Here is a 24452-nt window from a genome sequence, read left to right on the forward strand (position 1 = left end):
GCTGTTTTTCTGTTTTTTTCTCTTTTTTTAAAATTAAATTAATAAATTATTAAATGAATAGTGTAATTGTGAAATTGGTTCATCACCACAGACGAAGGCTCCTGTAAGAGAAACCTCATTCCTGTTTCCTCCCTCAGTTTAATAAATTGACTTTGGTTTCGCCTGAAGCCCAGTTCTCAGAGTATTACGGCATTAGGCTGACTGACGGTAATCGTCAGGGGACCGGCACCGACCTGGCTCGCCTGGATAGTGAGAAAATTAAAAGGGCAATTTAAACTTATAATAATAATAATAATAATAATAATAATAATAATAATAATAATAATAATAATAATAATAATAATAATAGTAGTTTACATATATTATATTTAAATGATAATTATATTTATATATTTTTTTAAACTTCACCCTGCGCTTGCACTTTTAATTCAGACTATTAATAAAAATCATTGTGAGGCCTGTAAAACAAAATTTGACTGATATGAAATTTTAAACCGATTTCAGATAGACGTTATAATCTCAACTCATCTAACGCAAACACCCAAATGCCCCGTAATCGAGTTTGATGATCGAGGTTCTCCCAGTGGCGAATGTGCTGCTGCGATTACACCGGCAGCAATCCAAAGAAGTTACTCTGTACACTCAAATATTTGTGATGAGGCTAAATAATTTGTTCGTTTGTCCTTACAGACTGATGATGCTCCCTACTGAACTCTTTTTATTTTCTCTTTCTCTCTTGGTCTCAGCTTAAACTTCAGCACTGAAGATTTAACGAGAATAAGGTCTGAGGCTACATGTGAGCACCTGTTCAGTTCAGTTTATCATAAGTCTTTGTGTTACTCTCATGTGATCATACCTTCTTACAGGTATTCAGTCTAATTTCACATCTCTGTCAAAATAAGTTTACATGGTACCAGATCTTTGACATAAAATTCTTTCAGATAATCTAACTGTCCCACTTGTGTTTTTGACGTGCTCCTGCTCACACTGATATTTGTTATTTTTTAAAATGCCTATTACATCTCATTCGCTGTGCATTTGATAGGTTAACAATTAGAAATGTCCATAGCCAAATCAGAGTAGAGTTAAACAAGCACTGACAATATGACTGCATATACAAAGTGTCTTCATCGCAGTGGGATTGGCCAGGTCAGATCTTTGTCTATATATCGGCAGTGACAGGGGTCCGATGTCTGGCTCTTGACAGTGTTTGTAAACCACTTGTTTCCAGGGATCAGTTTGATCAGAAGGATCTGTTTCTGAAATGGTAATTATTACAGCTGCTGATGAATAGAGATCATATTTCTCCTAATAGCCAACCCCCTATTTTCACAGCCTCCCACTGCTCACCTCAGCCACTCTCCACCACGACCTCCTCTAATTGAGCTGATTATTGCAAGATGTATGTGTGCGTGTGTTGTATAGACTGTGTTAACGTATACAGGAATAGGATGTGGCTTGGATTGGGTAAGACTGCTGCTGAATACACTGACCTGAGACGAGCACAACACAAGCTTGATAAGTATCAGTTTTTTGGGAAAGACATCCAAATGTTAGATAGAGGGAAAGAAATTATTAAAGCCAGAACCTCTGTGTCTATACTGGTTAAGGGGATGTGAATGAGGGCCTATCCAATAATTGGTTGTTTACATCTATCTTGTTACCCTAGAGGCTAGGGCTATCCTATAGCACAAGGAGGAGATTTCACTAAACCACACATGCAAGCAACAAGGAGGGGGTCGTCATTGAGGGGCGGGGCGGAGAGGGGTGGGTGAATTTGCTTGTGTGGGGTTCCTGTGTTCATCTCATGAAAGGCTCTGACCGGTTGGCAGGTTCATCAGATTGGACGGTTTACATTTCAGGCCCTCTCTACTCTATACGGGCCTGGCAATTTAAATGGCAGTTAAAAGGTGAGTCAAGCATCACCTTCAGTTGATATTCATCAAAGAGTGCATACACTCATAGCAGCATAAACAAAATCAGATAGGAAAGATTTTCTCAAGCACCTTCTTTTTTTACTCGAAGCCCAAGCTATAGTAGGCCTCTATGAATTTAGTATGACAGCAGTATAAATAACTATACATGTTAACTAAAAGTAAAAGATTCGGTCTTAATTATTTTGCTTTGTTTAGGTTGTAAAAGCGTTTGAGACATCAAGGTATTATTGTAATCAACCATGGGCTAAAAATGCTTTGAGTATTCAACAAGTCTGCCATATTGTCAGTTAATTACTTTCCTGGATCTCACATAAAATAATCAAGAGGTCGTACTCAACAGATAAGTATATGGACCAGCTACCAGGCAAGATAGGCAAAACAAAACAAAACAAAACAAAACAAAACAAAACAAAACAAAACAAAACAAAACAAAACAAAACAAAACAAAACAAAACAAAACAAAACAAAACAAAACAAAACAAAACAAAACAACAAAACAAAAATTCCTACAATTAAAATCATTCTGTGCCTCATACAGTTTAATGTACCATATTAATCACCTAACACCCCACTGTCCCCTCACCACCACCACACTGCTCTGTAACATACCTATACCAAAACTGGAGCTGGTCTGAATACTGGAGCAAATCGCTACAAGTGTGCGTTTTTCTGCAAAGCTGGTTAACAGAGTTTGTATATGTGCATCTGTTTTGTGTGTGTCTATGTGTGTGTGTGTGTGTGTGAGAGAGAGAGAGTTGGTTGCTGCTGAAAGTAATTTATTCGATCAATCACTCCATTTGATTCCTGTTTATTTTCAGGAGTTGCATGGTCACTTCAGCCACACACTGAGCTCTTTATGCACTGCCAAGGCTTTCCCCCTCAACCAATAAGACTGTATTTGGCTATAATTTGGAGAGGAGAGCGGTTCCAGCACTTCTCAGATATTTCATGGTTCCCTGCCTTTATGGTGAAATCCCCTCAGATCTGGTTCTTGTCAAACTGGCAGTGGGCAGACATGCAGGTATACCAGCTTCATACATACACTGATTTATATCAGCGCTGTGGGCTTGTTTTAAATGACTGCTCCTGTGTGGAACTAATACTTATCATCATACATAATTTGGAAAATAGGGCAAAGTATGCAGCCTCGTCTTTTAAAGGCATTACTATGAAGTAAGGATTTTATTTCTTTTCTTATTTTTATTTTGCCTACATTGGAGAAGACTAATGAAAAAAACCTTTTTAGAGTAAACTTTTGGTTAATCTTAAAACCTACAGTTGATATGAACTTTCATGCATAGTTGGTGCATCTTGTGATGCTGGTTGTTAACAATAAATTGCAAACCTAGCAAGAAATTAACTCGCTCCTTTGCAGTATTTTGTTACACCAAGCAACTAAGAAACCACCATGGGACCAATATGTAGGATCAGATAAACTTTGGTCTGCTCTGCATCAAAGTAGACAGAATGCTGGGCGGTATAATTGGATCATGATAACCAAATGCTTCTGATCATGTAATATTTGCAGCAGAACACAAAATACCTCTTTTGCCAAGAAATAGGAGGGAAGATTTTGCTCCACCCCTAAAATAAATATAAAGGGGACTTGAATGTGATACCACAAATGTTATTTCAGTGTGAATAAGGTCAGAGCTTATTTTGGAAACTGGAAGCAGTAACACACAAAACAACATTTCAAATTACCCACAGAAATCTCTATAGCTCTCTGCAGGTTTTACAGTCCTGTCTGCTTGTTAAGTCTTTCAGTAAAAATAGCTTGGATGGCCAGGTTTCTATTTTTGTTCAAGAAAATATGTGAATTCATAAACTGAGTTTTCTCTTTGGGTTGAACCTGGGAGACTGTAAGATTCCTCTGTGAATCTTTGAGTTCTTACAATTGTATTTAAGCTTTCTACTTATGGCGAAAGTCTGCAGAATTTCCTTAATGTTTTTTCCTCATGCAACATTCTTCCTTTTTTTACAGTGCTGGAACTTGTATGTCAGGAAAGAATTTATTAAAAGCAACTGGAGTAATTAGCAACGCGCTAATGCTTGAATTTGTATCCATTCCTGTATGTAGGGTTTTTTACAGCACTTCGTGGTTTTAGTTGAAACACAAGGCCTGACCCCATGTCACTGGCCATATGGGCAGTAAATACTTCCATGATAGAGTCAGTGGTTGTACTGATACTGTACCAGAGAGAAATGTCTTGTTATATCACACCACATTGTATATTTTATTGCATGGAGATGACAGACAATGACTTTTTAATTTGATTGGTGCTTTGTTTAACTGTGCTCTGATACACTGGCTTGAAAAGTTTACTTATTTTATTTTTTCTACAAACCTCAGTTGTATGTGCGCTTAGATACTAAATGCTAATGCTAGCATTGCAACATTCTCGAAGAAGCAAATCCATCATTGTCTTGTTTAGCAGGATTAATGCTAATAATCTTATACAATCTGGTGCCACTCAATAGTCCATAATTTTCACAGTTTGTATTTTAACATTTGTTGTAGGAAATGCACAACTTGAGAATCAATTTCATTTCAAAAAGTACTTAATGTCATTGAGATTTCAAATAAGTCACAAAAAACACAAGTGCTGGGTTACCTAAAATGAATGGGGCTATTTTTAAGGTCCTTAGCCACACCTGTTCATTTCCTTCTAAAGATTCGAAAGATAAGCAAAGTCAATAGGACTTATCCTCTAGGCACAGTAAATCTGCCAAGTTTCATGGAAATCTATCCAGTATACCTTGAGACTTTTTATCTCTACATACCAAATCTGTAAGAGACAGACAGAGAAATACCTAAAGTCAAGTCAGTTTCACCTTCTCGACACCATAGATAGCTGTAACAAATGCAAAAAAGTTGGCAATTCAGTGACTGAGATATTTCATTTTGAACCAAAGTGATGTGCTAAATAACCATAACAACATTCCCAAGAGCAATGCTGTAACCATGGATAATGATAATAAGAATGCAAACATGCACAAAGAAAGATAAATTCTCTCAGACATCTGGTTGTTGTTTTCACAAAACACAAACCTCATTTGGGGACTTATTCATGGTGTCATCACTGGTCAGATCACCCCAGAAAGAGAAGCGTATCCTTTGGATAACATTGTGGTGCTGTTGCCTTGCCTTTGCAGTGTAGTTTATTTTATTATCTTTTTTTTTCATGCATTCAGTAAATCTGAATCCTCCAAAAAAGCCCATTAAAATGTGTCTACTTTCATCATCTAAATGACTTCTCGGACTATGATCCAAGCCATCCATCAAACTTTTTGTTGCATTCTGCTCGCTATTGAGGATAACATGAGATATTGTGGAGATGAAGGCAAGTGTTTACTTTGTAAATAGAAGTGTGCACAGTGTGCCACTCATTTGTTTTTATAAGGAAGCATTAGATTTCGAGATAGCTTTTTAATTCTGCCCGCGGGGTGCATTAAATGCCTGCAAACCTTTGTCCAGGAAACTAACAATTATAGTCAATCGGAGCATATGGAAACCGCAGCTATTCAAAAAAAAAAAGAAAAGAAAAGAAAAGAAAAGATGGGGCCTAAGCTGAGGAACTGCCTCATACATCATTACACAATATTGCTTATAGTGTTCCTGTTTATGCCCCTAATTCAACGTCTTACTTTCTAAAACTTTAGTTCAAATTAAATCTGGATTTGCACAGCTGTAACATTATTATATTTCTCAGTTCAAAAATGTCTCTTGAATCGGTGCATACAATATAGGTACTAAAAGCAAAGACTTATATTCTGAATGATCTTCATATGTATTTTCTCCCTGGACCATAAACTTTTCAGCTCCTTTAAGTCTACAATCTGCTAAAGATGTTTTTTGATGGCATTTGCAATTCTGCAAAAATCACAGTCTTATATATTGTACTGTGTTTAGGGGCTATAGCTGTGTGGGACTAGATCAGATTTAAGCCATTTCTTTACATAATCTTTCGACTTAAATGTTCATTTGCAAATATATATTTCTAAACATACAGTTTTACATTCCGTGTATTATCTGCAGCCTTACCGAAATTACGGCTAGATGAAGATCTTCCTGTTCTTCCTGTTCTGTGTTTTGAGGCCAACGTCACTGTGACCTTCTCACCCTGATTTCTATATAGTAGCCACACCTCATACTTCCTGGATGAAAAAACAACAAAGCAGTAAATACAGCGCGGCCGAGCAGCAGGCTGAGTTCACTCAGACGCTCACTACTCGCTAACTGAATCTGACTCCAACTGCCACTCACACAAAACTTATTTAAGTATCTTGTTCTTTAGTGATTTCTCGGAGGTGAGGGAACTGCCCGCTGAACTGAGAGTTTATTTTGTGGGTCAACTCTTTTCGCCATCATAAGCCACTGCAGAATTTTTAGATTTGCCCCAAAATCAAACTTTAGGTAAATTCTTCCATAGCTCAGAGGAGAAAAGAGGCCATTACTGTATTTGAGTTTGCTATACACCAACCTACTGTGAAGCTATTTAGGATTTCATGATCAGGTTGCTTATTCTTATTATTAATGATTTCCATATATTAGTTAATACAGTAGAGCTCATGACTTAAGTACACGTACGACTAAGCTGCCATTAGTGGATCTGCACGTTTTTTTCATTGAGTGTATTATTCTCTGACATGCCTCTACAGACCACCCCGATAAAGCGCGAGACGAGCAGATAATGATACAGAACACGAGCTACGACGTATATCAGCTCTGGAGGTCCGTTCTAGTGAAGATGCGGCTGCTGGACGGTGAAGGGATGATGAGCTTTCACATAAGCAAGAGGGGGATTACTGTCAATTGCTCCTAAATTGCAATAATACCCGCTGCGGGGCCACCCACGCATGTGCTGAGAGACAAGTGATAAATTGCTACATATGTCCATTCCACAGTGGCAACTACTGATACTCGCACACTGCCCTCAACAATCTCCATTCCTCAATGCTGCCTGTCGTACGGAAACAAGTTTTTACTGTAAGAGGTATTAAAAATCTAAAATTTAAACTTGGTTATGCGGGTTCAAAACAGTGTGCTGTCTCGTTTCCTTAATAAGCATGGAAGGCTCAATATTTTTGTGAAAATCATAAAAATATCTCTGAATAATTAAGATCTGAGAAGTAGTTGAAAGTGCGCCTTTTACATTCACCTTAAAAATCCAGTTAAAGTTTAAACAGGATATATAAACAGCACAGGACCCCATTTTAAAGAATTCCTCCACACGAGGAAATTCTTTGCCGCTCAAGATAAAGATGGCCTATCGTGTTTTGAAACTAAAACCTTCTGTGTGTTCTCATGAAGGAATAAATGGTAATTATTTCAGATCAAATCATTCCTCTGCCAAAGAGCCAAGCAGATGGCTAATCCAGTCTCAATATCTAATCAGAGCAGTCATCCTAATGACAGTATAATTTCATAAGAGGCCTTTGTCTCAGAATATTCAGGAGCAGCATGGGGAGATCGGAGATATTCATCATCAGCACAGATTGGAAACAGGCTCTAATAAATGACACATTTGCTTCCTGCCTGTCTGTGTAAGAGGAATGGTAGAATGCAGTGAATGTGGTACAGTGGGCTTGATTGTGTTGGTGTGTGTGTGTAGAGGCGGTGGCATGGTTGGAGTGTGTGGGTGGTGGACAGCTGCTGCACGGCTCTCCGTGTGCTTTTCTGAATATGCACGTGTATATGTGATATGTACTGGTGTGTGTGCGTGGATGTAAAGGATGTGTGTGTCTGCCTGTGTTGTGAGTGTCCTTCAGAGTTTGGTTTAACTAATAGACGAGGCATTAATGTAGAATTTACACCTTGAGGTCAGGGCAGCAAAAACCTAATGAGTGCATGCCATGCAGCTGGTGTCTCAAACGTGCGTGTCTTTTCTTGCAGTTGTGTTTTAGTGCACTTTGATCATTTTCACATTTGTTTTTCTAGAGCAACAATGATGAATGTCTAATTCAAGCAAAAAAAAAAAAAAAAAGGAATAAAGAGAAATGACAGCTATAAAATCACATGCGGCAGTAAAATCCAGTCCTGTTCCCGAGTGTGCATCGCATGGAGACATCCACCTGTGAAAAGACATATTATTTACAGCACTGCGGGAAGTCACAGCAGCCCAGCATGGACAGATAAAAAATATATACACGCATGAAGGCAGGATATTCTTTTAGCCAGCTCAATGCACTGTGCTGTTTATCATGTCGAGTCTCAGCTCGATATTTCCGGCGAACTGCATGAAGCCTGACGTTGTGCTTCTACCTGGGGAAGGAGTGTCCTGGGGTCAGGAAGCGATTGCGACACACACACTCACACAAACACTTGTACACAAACACTGATACACAGTGAACTGGGGCCTGACTTCCTTACTCGTTCGCGCGTTATAGACGAGCAGACGTTAAATTCATTCACCTCCACACGCACACACAAGCACAGATGCGAGCTCCAGGTTTGCATTAGGATGACAGAGGGTGAAGGCGGAGTCATATTTACATCAGCCAGTGTAATATTATCAATAAAAGCCAAGAGGACAGCAGCTTGCCATAACTCACTTAGGCAGGGAGCAACACAGCTGCTCAGAGTTCATCTTCCTCTGACTCAACAGAGGGGATGAAAAGTTACAGCAGTGACAAAGAAGCAGTGGGGAAGGAAAAAGCAACGACACAGAAAGGATAGATTAAGAGAGTGTGTGATACTAATTTACAGACTGATATCCAACCTAAAGCTATTTTACCAAGTTGGAAAATAATAATAACTAATTGATTTGTGTGTACTGTTATTAGTTCAGAAAAAATGAAAGGCCTACAAATGCCTTGTTTTTGCTAAACACTGATTTAAAAACCAATAAAACAGACAAAAATAAACAAGAGGAAATCAGAGCTATAAACTGATCTGTTGAAGGTGATCGACTGATTGTCAGTCTAAGTGCAGACTAACCTTGCAATCAACTTTTTCCGTTTTTGGTTTCAATCTCTGGGGATGTAGTTCATGGCCACATTATTATGCCATATTGTTGCTCAGCACAAGTCACTTGTCCAAGTAATTTCACACATTGCTGTGAGAATACTGTAGCAAACATACATCATGCAGTTTGGAGCACAGGTGATTCCACTAAACATTAGTTTGATCACATATCGTATTTGCCATAAACATAACAATATGTAAGGATTTCACACACGCTATATCACCCAATCATCCATCTAATTTAAAAGGGTGTTCATTTTAAAGCTTGTCAAAAAACATCTGATTGCATGAAGAAACTGATTTTTTAAGTCAAGGACCGCGGTGAGCTGTTAACTTCAATGCAAGTCAGTATGAGTTCACTCTCATGCATGCTGCTAACTTTTTTTCTTTCTTTTTTATGTGAAATTAGGTGTCACGTCTCATTTTGGAAAGCTGCTCCTCAAAAACTTCATCACTGGCCTCCTAAGATTCACTGCGGACGCTGGCTGACCTCAGCGAGTGACCTCTCCAATCATAGATCAAAGCCGTCTGCTTCCCAGCTAGTCGGGTTAATCAGAGGACCACCCTGAAGAGCCAATCAGGTAACATCTTACTGGACTTTAAGGAATTATGCTGCATTTGACAGGCATACGTACATTTCCTTCAGTGATGTACTGGAGCACATGTTTGAGGTTTATAGGTTTTTTTCTAAGCATGTCAGTGAATCTGTTTTGGGGATCAAGTGCTTTGTTTTCAATTACATCAGTCATAAGTCCTTTTAATTTGCTTACATTAGGCTTTGAAAGACAAGGGCATGCACACAAAAGAAGAGTATGTGACCCAACTGTAGCAGAAGAAAAATAATTAGAAGCTCATACATAAAGTAAATAACTCTAGAGGGCTAAAGCCTCATATTGTAAAATCACAAATTGCTTTTTGTTTTACTACTTAGAGTAGTTTCAAGAGCATTATTGAAATACAAATTTACAGTCTGAAAATAATGTCCAAGATCAAATATTCCAGTCAAAATGGAGCCCGAATAGTGTGAGTGAAATGTGTGTAAGTGTCCATGCAAGTGGTTGTGTGTGTTGTGATGCTAAGAATGGAGCACTTGTATCACTTGCCCCTGTTTCAGGGGAAGTGACATGAGATACTTAAAGACCAAAATTGCCTCACTTAGCCAAACAAACTGGCTCTCCTGACACACACACACACACACACACACACACACACACACACACACACACACACACACACACACACACACACACACACACACACACACACTTCAACACACCAACACAATCTTACATGCACACACACATCTAGAGCTCTCTAATGGCCAATAAACTCAGGATGTTCGTTCCTCCTCTCAGGCTCACAAAAACGAACAGCAAAATTATGAGAGTAAACGGATTCCACTGTAGCTCTGCCTAATGACCACACACACACAAAAACACGTACACACAGTTTGTGTGTGTGTGTGCGTGGGTCAGCGAAGGCTGAGGCAGATAGGATGTACATAATAACCCTAACATGGCTTTTATAAGCCTTCAGCTCTTTTGAAACAACCTCGACTGGGAGAGAACCCAGGCCTGCATATAAAAATACTGAACATACTAGAACATGACTTTGAAGTTCCTTCTGCTTGACATCAACAGAAGAGATACCCATGGACACATGTGTCCAAGCTATTATAGCTAACAGGAATACCTTTTGAGGTAACACTTGATGATAACCTCTGCTTATAAAGTCCAAATAATAGTTAATTGTACTTTAATAAATTTTTATTTTGCTTCTTTGTTTTTAAAACAATGAAGGTATAAATATTAATATTTATATCATTAGTTTATAATGCATGTTTATCTATATCATCAGTTTGTGTAATACAATAATAATTTATGAATTATAATGTTTTATTACCACAGCTATAACAAATACACTTTACTAGTATCAACATTTTATATTCTCAGTTATGCGTTTTTAATGATCACCACATGTTATTACCATTTAATAGCAGATATTTCATTACTGATCAGTGAGCCAGTTCTCATACCTAGAGCTTCAAATACTGCCAGTACTGCCTGTAATTTAGCGTTGGTTCTGCAACATGGCAATAGCCAGACTAGTGTTATTTCCCGTTGACAGTATTTTTATCCAAATCACAATCTTTTCCTACGCCTAACCAAACGTGGTCTCAAAACCTCACGGAACCTCGAGTGAAAGTAAACAAAAATGAGGGAAATAAAAAAATAAACAACAATCTACATGCGATTCACCCCAAACTTCTTTTTACAGATGTAAACACAAGTAACAACTTTGTAACACTCTAATAACTAGTTGATAAAATTATTATCACTTCATTATTTGTTAACAGTAACAACTATTAAATAACGTTTAATTATGAATTTACCAATTTAGGAATTAAGGTCATTTCAAAGTGTCTCCATTCAGGCTGGAAGTGATAACGAACAACAAAATGTTAAAGTCTTTAAGAATTCAGAAACTCGAACATCTTACTAAAAGTCATGAAACAGACGATTGTAAATGGCATACCAACACATATCTACCCTACTAAAGTCTGCACATAAATAACAGTATAAATGTTATAGAGAAGTACAAAAAATACACCCATGGAGTTTTGATACTGAGAAACAGACATCACTCCCAAAAATTTACAGGGCATTTCCTTCCTTGTGTTAATACTCCCACCTCTCCCATTTGCAAATTATTGTCCAGTCTCAGCTGGTAAATTCCCTTTACCTCCAAAGGACAACTTTTTTTGCTCTAATCTCACCACAAATTTAAAGAATTCTGTCATTTTATATGGATGGGGAAAACATGGAATGGGTCATGCACACTGGAATTGTGTGCATCTCTGTGTGTGCGTGAGTGAGTGTAAGACTGAGACAGAATTCAAGCACCACCCCCCAATACTTCTAATGGTTTCTTTCAGGACCATATGTCCTTTGCGTCAGCACAGCAACAGTACGGCCTCTACAATTACAGTCGGCTTCGGTGTGAAAGACAGACATGTTGTATAATAGGAGGTGGGAGGTGGAAGGTGGAGGGCATTAAGTTATGTGTGTAGAGCAGGAGGGAGCTGCAGAGCATTTTTGAAGAAGCAGATCTCCCTGTATTGCCTTACCATCAATAAATCTTGGAGCTCGCTATAGTGCTGACATAAATTAGCCTCCTCCTACCCATCTAAAACCTAACTACTACCTAACCCTCCCCCCCCCCCACACACACACACACACACACAGACACACACACACAACTAAAACACCACCTCCTACTACACAAACCCTGTTTGAAACTTTCTTGAAGCTTTCTTCTTGCACACACATGCAAAACTCACAGCAGCAGAGACACCCACGGAGTTTGGGGTAATTAGTAGTATTTCTCGGTGGTGAGTGCATTTCCTCCTCAGGGTCACTGATAGCAAAACGCTTGTTAAACTTTATATTCCCTGATGGGGTGAGAAAGAGTGAAACAGAAGGAGAGTACACTCTCATTAACACAGTCCTCTGTGTGTGTGTGTGCATGTGTGTGAGTTTGAGCGTGCATCTGCAGCTGTCTGGCTGATGTCTCCATGCTTATAACAGGTCTTATAATGGTGAAAGATACTCATTAAGCTAAATTATCAAAGTCAGATTTCATTAAAGCAACAAGCAAACACAAAATCAATTATTCAAAGGATTTGTCTCAATTCTTAAATATATATATCGATAATTATTTACAAAGTTGTTTGGAAAAATAGATGGGAAAAAGCTATACAATTATTTAAGTCCTATATTTCAATTTTAAACAGTAGAAATACAAAATATTAAATGCTGAAACTAAGAAATGTTTTTCTTTAAAGGGCAAGGATATAATCATTAATTTAATGAACAATCTTTCAAATAGTTGGGCCGGACAACAACAGAAAATATTAGAGAAGTGGAGTCTCTTAAAACCAAAGATGTGGAAGGATTACCACTTTTTGGGAGACTGTAAGAATTCACAAAGTCAACATTCAGATTTTTGTGATTTTATCATTATCAGTAAATATTATCATTAAAGTATTGTTATCCCAGAGAAGACTCTATACAAGCTGAAAACTAATACAGAATGGCTGCATGGCCCTGCAAGGCACCATTGTATTTGAAACAGACTACAGTGGAAATTATTGCATAGGCTCAGGACCTGTTTTAAAAACCACTGTCAGTGAATACAGTTTATTTCTGCATCCACAAATGTAAGCCAAAACTCTATCATACAAAGACGAAACTAAACTGGTACAAACAAGATCCAGAAACATTGGGCCCAAACTTATTTTGCATGGACTGAGGCAGAGTGGAAACTGTCCTGTGGTCTTATGAATCAAAATTCTTTTCTAGACACCTCATCCTCCAGACTAACATGGAGGGATGAACCATCTGGCTTGTTATTAGCACACAATTTAAAAAGCCAGAATCTGTGATGGTATGAGGGTGCATTAATGCTCATGGCATAGGTAACCTGCACATCTAAGAAGGCGCCGTTAATGTTGAGGAATATAAACAGGTTCTGTAGCAATATATCACTGAGAGAAGATCTGGTTTATTTTAACAAGACAATGCTGATTCTAAATATATTACAGCAGCATGGCCCAGTAGGAAAAGGTCCAAATGCTAAACTGGCCTGCCTAAACTGGTCCAGAATTGTACCCCATTGAAAATGACTTTGTGCATTATGAAAACAGATGACAAAGGAGGAGATGATAAACTGTTGGGTGACTGAAATGTTGCATCAGGCTGTTTGCAATTTAAAAAAAAATCACAAACATTTTAACAGCTCTTACAGTGTTATTTAAAGAAGCAATGGGAGAAAACAGTGCAAAACATGCAGATGTCAAATTCAACATTAACATTTTTAAACTTTTTTATATTGTCTTTACACTACATTTAATTGTGTAAAGGCTTGAAATTGTTTACAAATTATTGCACCGGTTTATTGTTATTTAATAAATTTTGTTATATTGTAGCAAAGTCAAAGAAATACACATATAATAATTCTGTAATGACTATAATAAATCTGCCTATAAGTGTTACAAAAAGAAGGAATTTGAAAGACATAAAAATGAATAAATTATTCCCAGAGTGAGTACCTCTGTGTACACTGGCTAACTCCATCAATATCGAACAATTTTTGTGTTTTGTAAAAGAAGGATGTGGGAAATTTTAATGGACTCAGCAAAAAAGAAGCTGCACTGAGGCACTTTGACATTTTAAAACACACACACTTTTGGTGAATTAAAGAGATTCTGTAGATAGGTCTGAAAGCTTATCCTGTGCACCTCAGCAAATTCTAAAGCTCTTTTTCTTATGTGATCATTTTAGGTAATTTAATAAATTCCCAGAGCTCTGGGTGGAATTAGAAGAAGCTAGACTTCGGTCAGAGGAGAGCTTTTAAGAAAGCTGGGATCGTACATCAGAGGCCCAGCACTCGATGGTAATGTAATGAACGTTTACATTTACCTGCTTCTCACCTTTCCTGTTGGTATATACCCACAATCTAAACTGCACTTGTCAAAGCATCAGTCCAGTTTGTTTTCATAAATATGCTGTATCTCTTTTTTTCCATCTCTCTCCTCCATGCTCCTGCTCGAAAAATTAGATATTTGGTGTTTTAGTGAAGGGCTTGAGGTGTGGTTAGCGTACGCACGTGTGTGTGTGTGTGTGTGTGCAAGCACGTTGGGGTTGGGGTTGCAGAGAGCTGCTCACGATGCCAGAACTAGCACTTCTGGTTGGAAAAAAGGAGTCTGAGTTTTCGTCAGACGTGTAGGGAAGACAGACAGGGCGAGGGAAAGGCTTTTTGAAAGTGCAGTCCAAAAGCAACAGAAAACACTCCCTCTTGACCATGTGGTCAAAAATGGGTGTAGAGGGAGAGGCGGCATCTGGCGTGATGCCTGGAATGAAAAGAAGCAAATATACCCTCCTCGTCCTGCAGTGTGCACCTTATATTGCCAGCTGCAAGCCGTGTGTAGATGAAGAGAGACAGGAAGGTAGAGGGAGAAACAGGTAGAGTCAAGAGCAAGACGCAGACAGACAGATAAAAAAGCGGATCAGCAAGAAAGACAGACAGACAGACAGAGAGACAGATTCACATATAAAAGCGCCAGGAAGGAGTATACTGAGAAGCGTGGAGGCATATCATGAACAAGGTCAGAAAGACATAGCTTGGCAGAACAGGAAATGATACAGGATATATCTTCTCTCTCTCACTCGCTCTCTGTGCTCTCCAAGGCCTGTGCTGTAGGTGACAGCGCTGCAGAGGGAAGTTGACATTGCTGAAGTATGAATTTCACCCATTTGTGTTTTGCGGAAAACACGGAATCGAGGCTGTCTGTCTGGATCAGGGGCTAGGCCCTTGACCTTTTAATGACCCCTTCTGAGCAGACGGCAGGATTTTATTGGCCAGTCAGATTCAATTTATTAAACACTATGCAACTCTATTCGAAACTTCTTAGTTATTCTTTCCAAATGTGGTTGTGATATCCATTTGGAAATGGATATGAAAGATGTTCAGCGTCTTTTATGACCACTTTTGGACCTCTTACTTTACTTTACGTGCTTTGCTTACTGCTTTTTTAGATAAACCAGCGTGGTCGTGTATTTAAAAATAAAGGATATTTTTTAAATACTGTATTTATCATTAATCAGCCTGAAATGCTTTTTTAAGCCCAGCACAAATCCAGCACGTGGTCAGAGAGTCAAAACAGAGCAAAGGTGTGACTACTTGGAAATAATTGGAAATAAATCAATACAAGGGCAAGCTTCACATCAAACAGGACGTTTTTTAACCATGCGAGGCAAAAACTGCTCTAAATATTACGTTGAAATAAATGACTCATGCAGCAGAACCCAGGCAATAAGAGGCCTTAATCTGGAGCCCAAATAAAAAGCACTACATATCTGCATACACATGTATATTGACACACATGCACGGGCAGAACAGTGGGTAATACAATACACACAGCTATGGAGTGGTGGGGTAAAGTGAGACCTTCCTGTAGTCAAAAGAAACAGTGTGCTATAATAAAGCCCATTTTGAAACGGTCTATGGCCTGAGGGATCAATCCTTCTGTTGGAATGAGGAAGAGAAAATGGACACTAAGCTGTGTCTCACAAAAAGAACAGAATAGAATAAAGTAGAATAGAGCGCTACAGAAGTGGATGATTGCACCGTCTTAATAACACTATGTTTTGTTGACTTGAGATCTCGTTTCTGTTCTTCCTTTGTCCTCTTTTACCTTCTTCCCTCTTCTTTTGTGGCATCTTCTCTCCTGATGTTGCAGGTTGCACTTCGTTTGCGAGTCTCTTGGGCGACATCCATCAGCTGAATGGATAGAGGCTGTGCAACAGCAGCGCTACAGCAAAAAGAGGGCAGAGGGTATTACCTTTCCAAAAACCACAGAAACACCAGTCTGGAATCAATCTGGTATCACACTAATAGCTCTAAAACACACACAAAAACACACATTTTAATCTTTAACCCTGGTGAGTTTGCTCGCTGCAATTTTTCATCTGCGTGAGTTTATGCGTTGTAGTATCGTGTCAGGCCCGGGATATGGTTCTCTGCAATATCTTTGACTTCACCTGCTGCTGAAGCTCTTTACCAGAGCACTGAGAGTTAACTGCTGCCATAAATAGTCAAAGGAGTGTGTGCAGTGATCTGCGGGGCAGTACAGGGCAAAGATATATCTGACAGGAAAAGAGCAAATCATCTCTCCTTGCTACCTGCTGTAAAAAGTCCAGTTTCAATGCTTCAGATCAGCTTTCAGATCAGAGACCAGTTGATTTTGAAGAAATCCAGAAAAAGGGAAAGCATGAGGTGTCTCTGGCATACTTAATTTGATTTGTAAGGCTCTGTCTCAAAAATAGATCACACATGGGCAGAGCGTTTACACAGGCAAGTTCATCATTACATTACATACTCTGAAAGCTGTACTACTTTCCACCTTTGCTGCTGTGGAATTTTACATCAATTTCAATTTAGGATTTCTTCTGTATCTCTCTTTTTTTAATTTGTCTTTGATGTGGCAGCCGGTCAGTTATTGGATATAATATCACCATTAGCTATACTAGAAGGACAAAAGTATTATTTTTAAAAGGCTAACTGTTTTATTTACTATGTGTTTCATCAAGCCATATGAAAAAGATATTTTAAGCAAAGTCATGTTTACTGTATTTAACAGCTTTCATGACGAATGCTGATCATTTTTTTTGGCAAGCCTCCATAAAGCTCATAAGCAGGAATTATTTCCTAATTTGAACATGCTCTATTGAGTATTGGGTGAGACTCTGGGGCCGTAACACTCCAATAAATGAACAGACAGTGTATTGTTCCTCTGTGGCTCTTTGCTGCCTTTCCTGCTTAATTAAAGGTTAATTGCATAGAATAAGTCCGCATTTCTATTTCCATCGACGCAAAGCTAAGTTTGTGAGAGGGCGGCAAGGATATCTGGAATTTATCAACTTTACCTAACTCAGTGTGTGAGCAGGTACAAAACATGTGGGAGAGGGTATATGTGTCACACAGCATATGCACACGGCACACAAGGCACACAGACACACACAGAAAAATTCAGAACTCCCTCTGCCATTTTTAATCAAGAATTTGATCCCTCATTCCATCTGGGTGTTCTGACTTGGTGGGCTGCAGTGTGCACAGAAGAACACATGCATACATGAAGCAGCTAAACACACACAGAGATACACACGTATATACCTGGAGATGCAAACACTGATAGATAATCTGTGGGGTGGCTAAAGCTGGGACCACCAACTGCATGCTGAGAATTTTGCCTGAGCCATCATGCAGCAGATGGTACTAGTCTATTATTCGACATGGGTTGCACACACGGAAAGATAAACACGTGCATATAAAGTTGCTTAGAAGCAATGCAATTAGCAAGTATTGGAAGAGCATGCACGAAGAGCTCTAGTATATTTCAGTGCAACTTCAATATGATCTCCCTGTTTCGTGTCTTTGTTCTGTTTGGGCTGATTTAGTGAGTAAATCCTTATCCTTCTGTCAGAGGCCTCCTTATCCTTTCGTGATCACCTGTGCTCATTTAGCAAATAGGCTCTTGTGTGTTGCATGTGCATGTACGAGCACACAGGTTAAAAAGATAACATTTGGTGGACCACCTGCCAGGAAGCTCAGTTTGCTAAATACAAAGTCTCATCTTACCCAATACTGTGAGTGTGTGCATCGAGGGTTTACAGTTGACATGGCTGAATAGCAAAAGTGTTTGATTACTGATAAATGTTATGGAACAAGAACTATGTAAAGAAGATGAAGTGCAAATGACACATGCTGTGACTTTTTAGCAGTAGAGCTGACATTTGAGCACAAATCAAAACCAGACACAAAACCATGCAATTTCCATGCACAAGCCCTGTCATCACTTCAGTAAGATGTTTTTCCATACTGCTATAAACCCTAATTGTTACTGTAACTTCAACTATTAAAAAAAACAAACTTAAATCACCTTATAGCGACCACGTTATTAACTGATTTGAATTCTTAAATGAGGCCTATGGCAGGATCACTCAACCACTTATCACCTTTGCTTATCATTAGTGCAGTGCCGCAAGGCAAGTGTTACTACTAAAATGGCCATTAACAAGTTCTGCTACCAGCTCCTTGCCCCATAACCTGGAGTGTCTACATCATTAGGTCTAACTGGCTTCACTGATCGTAACTCACAGGGAGGTTCACGTGCAGAAAAAAGATGGAGACAGGTACAGATGGAAAAGGGGAGAATTAAAATGTAAAAATGCTCAGTCTTGTATTGCTAAATGGACTGGTTCTCATAGTCAACTTGCCTCATTTACTTTCCTTCTAAGCTCTTTCTAACTAACATTCACACACATTCGTCCATCAGAGAGCAATTTGGGGTTAGCATCTTGTTCAAGGATATTTGGCATGCACTGGAGCAGACAGGGAATGAACCACTAACTGTCTGATTAGTAGGTGACCTGCACTACCGCCTGAGCTACAGCCATTCCATGTGTGCAAATGTGCATTACTGATGAAGAGTTAAAGACATTAAGGATGGAATTAACAAATTTTTGCTTTGGCGTAAATGTGTAAGGGTGTGGCAACATGTATGCTTTGTATTTGTGGGTCCACGTGACTTAGAACCACAGGAATTTTAATTGTCTGAAACAAAGGAGGATTTAATTTTTTCCCAGTACATCTATCTTTCACTCCTTCGCTCTCCTTTGCTTCTTTTTTTTCACCGTCCTTTCTTCCATGAAACAATAAAATCGTCTGGCCTCTAAGTTATGGAGAGCTTTTGAAGTGGCTAGAGGAGCCAGTAAATTTAGTGGGCACCTTTGGGAGTCGGTTCAGTGGTGCAGTGGCTGTACCTATATTTCATGTGTTCATGTGCTCGTGCCTATGTGTGTGTGTGTGTGTGTCTATGTGTATGTTTGAAAGTGTATGCGTGCTCACATGAGTCACGGCTGTGCCTGCGTTTCTGTGTGTGACACAAATGTGCTTAGATTTGGTGTGTGCACTTGAATATGTGTGTGTGTGTATGTGTTCACGTGGCTCTCTATTTCATAGTCATGCTGATTTGTAGCCGTCTACATCACGTTTCCCAGGACACCATAAATCTCACTGGACAAACTGCACTGGAGATAGTGTGTGTGAGTGAGTGAATAAAATAGCATGAGGTCTATGTATTGTGTGATCATGGGCACACCGCTGACCATCTGTGCCTGTAGTATTTGCAATATAGTGATAGTTGGCCTTTAATAGAGGTTACTCAGTAAAATTGATTGGTAGCAGATGCATTCAATTGGTGAAGAGAATAAATGAAACCTAGACTGAACAAACGGGGAAAATGCATTTCTCTGTCTACCTTCTTATTTCTTTACTTTGGCATTTGCATCTCTGTTTTACAAGAAAGTGAGTTAAAACAACAGTGCAAGGAAAGGCAAACTATTTAAACATATATTTTGCATTCTCCACATTTTTGTGACATTACCTACATACTAAAGTGTTCACAGGACATATGTGGACAAGTATATAAAAGTGAAAGAATAGGTTGTTGTACAAAGCTCACTGAATTTAAGCATGGAATGCAACCATTCAAATGTCTTCTCTCCTGCATATCCCATGATCGGTTGTAAGGGATATTATTGCAAAGTTGAAGTGTTTGGGAACCACAGCCACGAGGAGCAGATCATGTAAAGTTACAGAGCGGGGTCACCGAGTGCTGAAGCGCATAGTGCGTTAAAGTTGCCAACATTTTGAAGACTCAATAACTGCAGAACTCCAAACCTCCTCTGGCATTAACGTCAGCACAAAACCTCCTTGCTAGCAGCTTCATGGCATGAATTTCTATCACTGACCAGCTCCTGTAATTGTGATGTGTAGGTGGACCAATACCTTTGTCCAGTGTTTCAACTACTATTTAATGCTAATGAAAAAAACAGCTGAGCTTTTGCAATATACTGAAGTACTGATGTGTGGTATCCCTCCCGTTGTTTGTTGCATCCCCAATACAGTGGATTCATAATTATGTATAAAAACCAGTTTACTACAAGATACTACTAGAAAACATAGGTTTATGAAAACAGAATAGAAGATGTGGACACATAAATATGATATTTAGTGGTAAGAAGTGTCTTTATGTTGCTTTTTCTCCTCTGCTCCTTTTTGTGTCTTTCCACTCCTCTCTATGCTTCTCTCTCTCTCTCTCTTTCTCTCTCTCTGTCTTTGCTCTCTCAGTTTTCCTAGACACCTGTGCAGGTCTAATGTTTCAGCCGAGTCCCTGAAAAATAAATGCGGCGCTCCAATCTCTTAATCCACTCGGCTCCATGTAACCACGTCACATGACACCACGATGGACGCCACCGTCTTGATGCCTAGACAACACTGGAGGGAGTGATTGTTTTGTGCGTGTACGTGTGAGTTTGTATGTCGAGTCTTTTAGGAAAGAGGGCCAAGGAAGAAAAAAATTCAAGGATACAGTATGGAATTGCTTCCCTGACGGTTTTAGCTGTATATTAGGTTTGTGTTTGCATTCTAATACTGTATATAGGTGTGTCTTTTTCATGTGTGTGGTTTAGGGATTGCATACTTTATGGCAGAAAATAGGTAAAGTTGGAAGACCAATCTTTTCTAATTTAAATCAAGGTCCATGTGTATGTGTGTAAGTGTGTGTGTATGCGTGTATGTGTGTTTTGGGATGATACCCAATCCACAGCAATCAGTCTGACCTCCACTCTGGAGTGAACTGCTCTCAATGATTAATGGATCTGCCTCCGTGCTTGGTTGCCAAGGCAACCCGAAACCGGATAGCCCTCAGGAATTCGCTAGCTCGCCCTCAAACTTACGTTGTGTGTGTATGTGTGTTGCTAGGCTGTGGGTGGGAGACACAGTGAGGCTAACAGTGACTCTTTGGAAAGATGGAGTTGGCTATGGTGAAGGTGGGAAAGGAGGTCCAGTTCAGTCAATAAAAGAGGGTGATTTCCATTCTGCATTTTTCAGCGTGTTATTGTTTTCTTAAATTTATATTACACATTTTAATGTACTGTCAACCGTTCACTCTTAAACATTTGTGTCCAAAGCAAGTATTATTTTAGGCCAGAGATACCATAGTATGTAAAATTACACCATTGTTATGGGCCACCTCTGTGTCGGTATGTGGTTTAAATCACAAGCACCATTATTCACTTTCAGTGATCTGTAGTTTCTGCCTAATAGTTATTTATACAACTAAAGGTTCGTGACAGTAATTAAGATTCGTGCATAATTATCTCCATTTGCGTGTGTACATTACTATTTACTATGCTATGTGAGTAGAAGGTTGGGCAATGCCCATAGTCCATTTGAAACTAGTGATGAGTAAATCCATGTTAACAAGATGGCAGCTCTTAAGTTGAAGTGCTGCTGCCCAGCTTGTGGATTGTATGCTTGACAGACCAACTTAACACTACAGTGTTATTTTCAAAGGGCCTCTTAACACTTTATTGATCTGGAGACCATGGGGCCTCATTAGATGAAGGCTCTGGGTTAGCGCAGTATGCATGCAGTGTGTAGTGGTGCTTTCATTACTGATGGACTAATGATATACATCTATATATATATATATATATGCATTTCTTTTTGGTGAGGAAATAACCAGTTTCAGCAACAAGGAAACACTTTTTTGTCATCTTACATTGTACTGTGGTAAATTGTTGTTGTTTATTTTAAACTATAGAATCAGTATCTTTAGCGTATTCATTTACCTTCCAATGAAAGATCCCTGGTTCAGGAGAAGCCACAAAGCCAGTTCCCCTCACAAACTCGCACAACTTCAAACACTAATCACAAACATTGTTGTGTGTTGAGGCACAGATCAATAAACAATGAGGTAAAAATAAATAAATTAAAATTAAATAAATAAATAGAATAACAAGATCAAATTCAAGATCAAGTGTTTTAAAACCAGTAATCATAGAAAAATAATCTAAATAACCCCTGTCTGAAAGGTTTTCAGTATCTATTGGTTCTACACTGTGGTGCAAGGTAGCAGCAACCTGAACTCACATGACAAAATGTGGTCAGGACGGTTGATGGCTGATGGCTTTCTTTATCACCTGATTTTCTCTCATGCTGGTGTACTACTAGTGCCAGTCCTAAGGTCAATTAATAGGAGGGTTGTGTCCAGAAGGACAAATAAAACATGCAAATCCATCTGGTGTGACAACCATTTAGGAAAGTAAGGAAGGAGCCAAATGTATCCTTTTCTGTGCTAGAGTGCTACATGTATGTTTGCACATACAAGTAGAACATAATAAAGAGTTTACCATAAGTGCATCCAATGCATTTGTTCAGATGGGTGTCTTGAATCTCTGGCATTGTGTTAGCTGAATGATAACTCTCCAGCATACACATATCGCAGATTTAAATTTTCTGCCCTGTCTTTACTCCATTAGACTTAATGGAGGAACCAGGTTATCAAATTCAGGATTAAATTCTGACAAATCTAGTGATGCATCTGTGAGCTTTATGAGTTTCAAGGCAATCAACATTTGGTGTCTGTTACATAGCTCTAAGCATATCAGACTGCTGGTGGATTTAGTTGTGTGTCATCAGCATAGCAATGAAAGCAGTTCTTGTTTCATGAGGAAGTTACTTTATGTCAACATATGATATATGAGACCCCACCAACGTTTGTAACTATAGACAGTATAAAAGATGGACTTAGCCACCGAGACATTTTTGTGAAGCTCCATAACAAGCCCAGCGCCATTTTGGTATTTTGAAAATGGATGTGATGAGCGAGGGGTGGACCTAAGCGTGAAACTGCACACTCATCGGCAAACAACCACAATATAATTCTCTATATGGAGTGAATGTTGCATTGACTGGCAAATTTATATAGTGTCAGCAACAAACTTTCATTTTACTGGTTCACCTATTTTCCAACCCTCACATATGTTCATGAGATATGGGCAATAACCAAAAAATTCACACAAGTGCCTGAGTTTCTTCTCTAGGGTGGCTGGGCTCAGCCTTAGAGATCGAGTGAGGAGCTAGAAGTAGAGCTGCTGCTCTTCTGTGTTTAAAGGAAAGGTTGTGCATCTGGTTTGGATGCATCCTGGTTTCTTCCCTTTACCTGAAAGTAGATCCAGAACCTGCTGGAGAGATTATATACCTTGTCTGGCCTGGGAACATTTCATGATCCCCCAGGAGTACCTTAAATGTGTTTCTGAGCAGTAGAATAACTAGAATAACCTGCTTAGCCTGTTGCCACTCAAACACAGCAGGAAAGCGTTTACGAAGGTCACAGTGAAAACATGCAGATACAGAAAAAAAGCAATTTAAAACAGAGCATTACTTTTTATTTCACTGAGACAGTAAATTTTAGGAATGCTACCTGCATATATTTGTTTGAGAGATAAGAATTGAACCTCTTGCATTGCATGCAAAATATAATGCTTAGCAATAATCATTGGTCAGTCTCACTAAAACAGTCCCAAAGCTATAACTTAGAGACTGTCCAAAAATACTGTGTAATGTGGCCTTGTCTGTGTATCATTCATATGTAATCTTTGAGAATTGGGATGTGATCTTTGAAGATCTAAACTTATCCCATCCATCATCCATCCATCATCCATCCATCTTCTGTTTATCTGTCTTAAAGAGAATATGTTAAAATACCAAAAATGCTAAATGTTTGATCAATCTCTTATAGAGTAAAATGGAAGATCTACTTGACATGAGGTGTGGTTATGGCGATAGAGTTTCTCCAGGAATGAAGGAGAGAGAGAACTTCATAATAGCACTGTAGAATTGTAGGTTGGTAATCTTAAGTAACAAAACTGTGGTATTCTAGGTTACTCTTTTAGTTTTATAGTTGTAACATTGTTGAAAAGATTTCATGAATATATCTGAGAATAACATGTTAATAAACTTTTTTTTAAAAATTTTATCTTCTTTTGAATGAAAATGTGGACTGCAATTTCTTGCAATAAAACAGGTTGTGCGAGCAATTTTTGGTGAAATAATTTTTTTGGCTAAGAAAAAGACATATT

The 24452-nt window shown here is 38.8% G+C and overlaps 1 long non-coding RNA gene across 1 annotated transcript in view; it reads left to right on the forward strand.

Annotated features, from left to right (window-relative positions):
• The window catches only part of LOC146505641 (uncharacterized), a 40848-nt gene that overhangs the window by 1375 nt on the left and 15021 nt on the right, over positions 1-24452 (forward strand). Inside the window, exon 2 of the long non-coding RNA XR_014877517.1 lies at positions 9314-9485. This is a non-coding gene — a long non-coding RNA (uncharacterized LOC146505641). The remainder of the gene's footprint in view (positions 1-9313; positions 9486-24452) is intronic.

Source organism: Neolamprologus multifasciatus, chromosome 13 (genome assembly GCF_963576455.1).
Source record: "Neolamprologus multifasciatus chromosome 13, fNeoMul1.2, whole genome shotgun sequence".
Lineage (NCBI taxonomy): Eukaryota > Metazoa > Chordata > Actinopteri > Cichliformes > Cichlidae > Neolamprologus > Neolamprologus multifasciatus.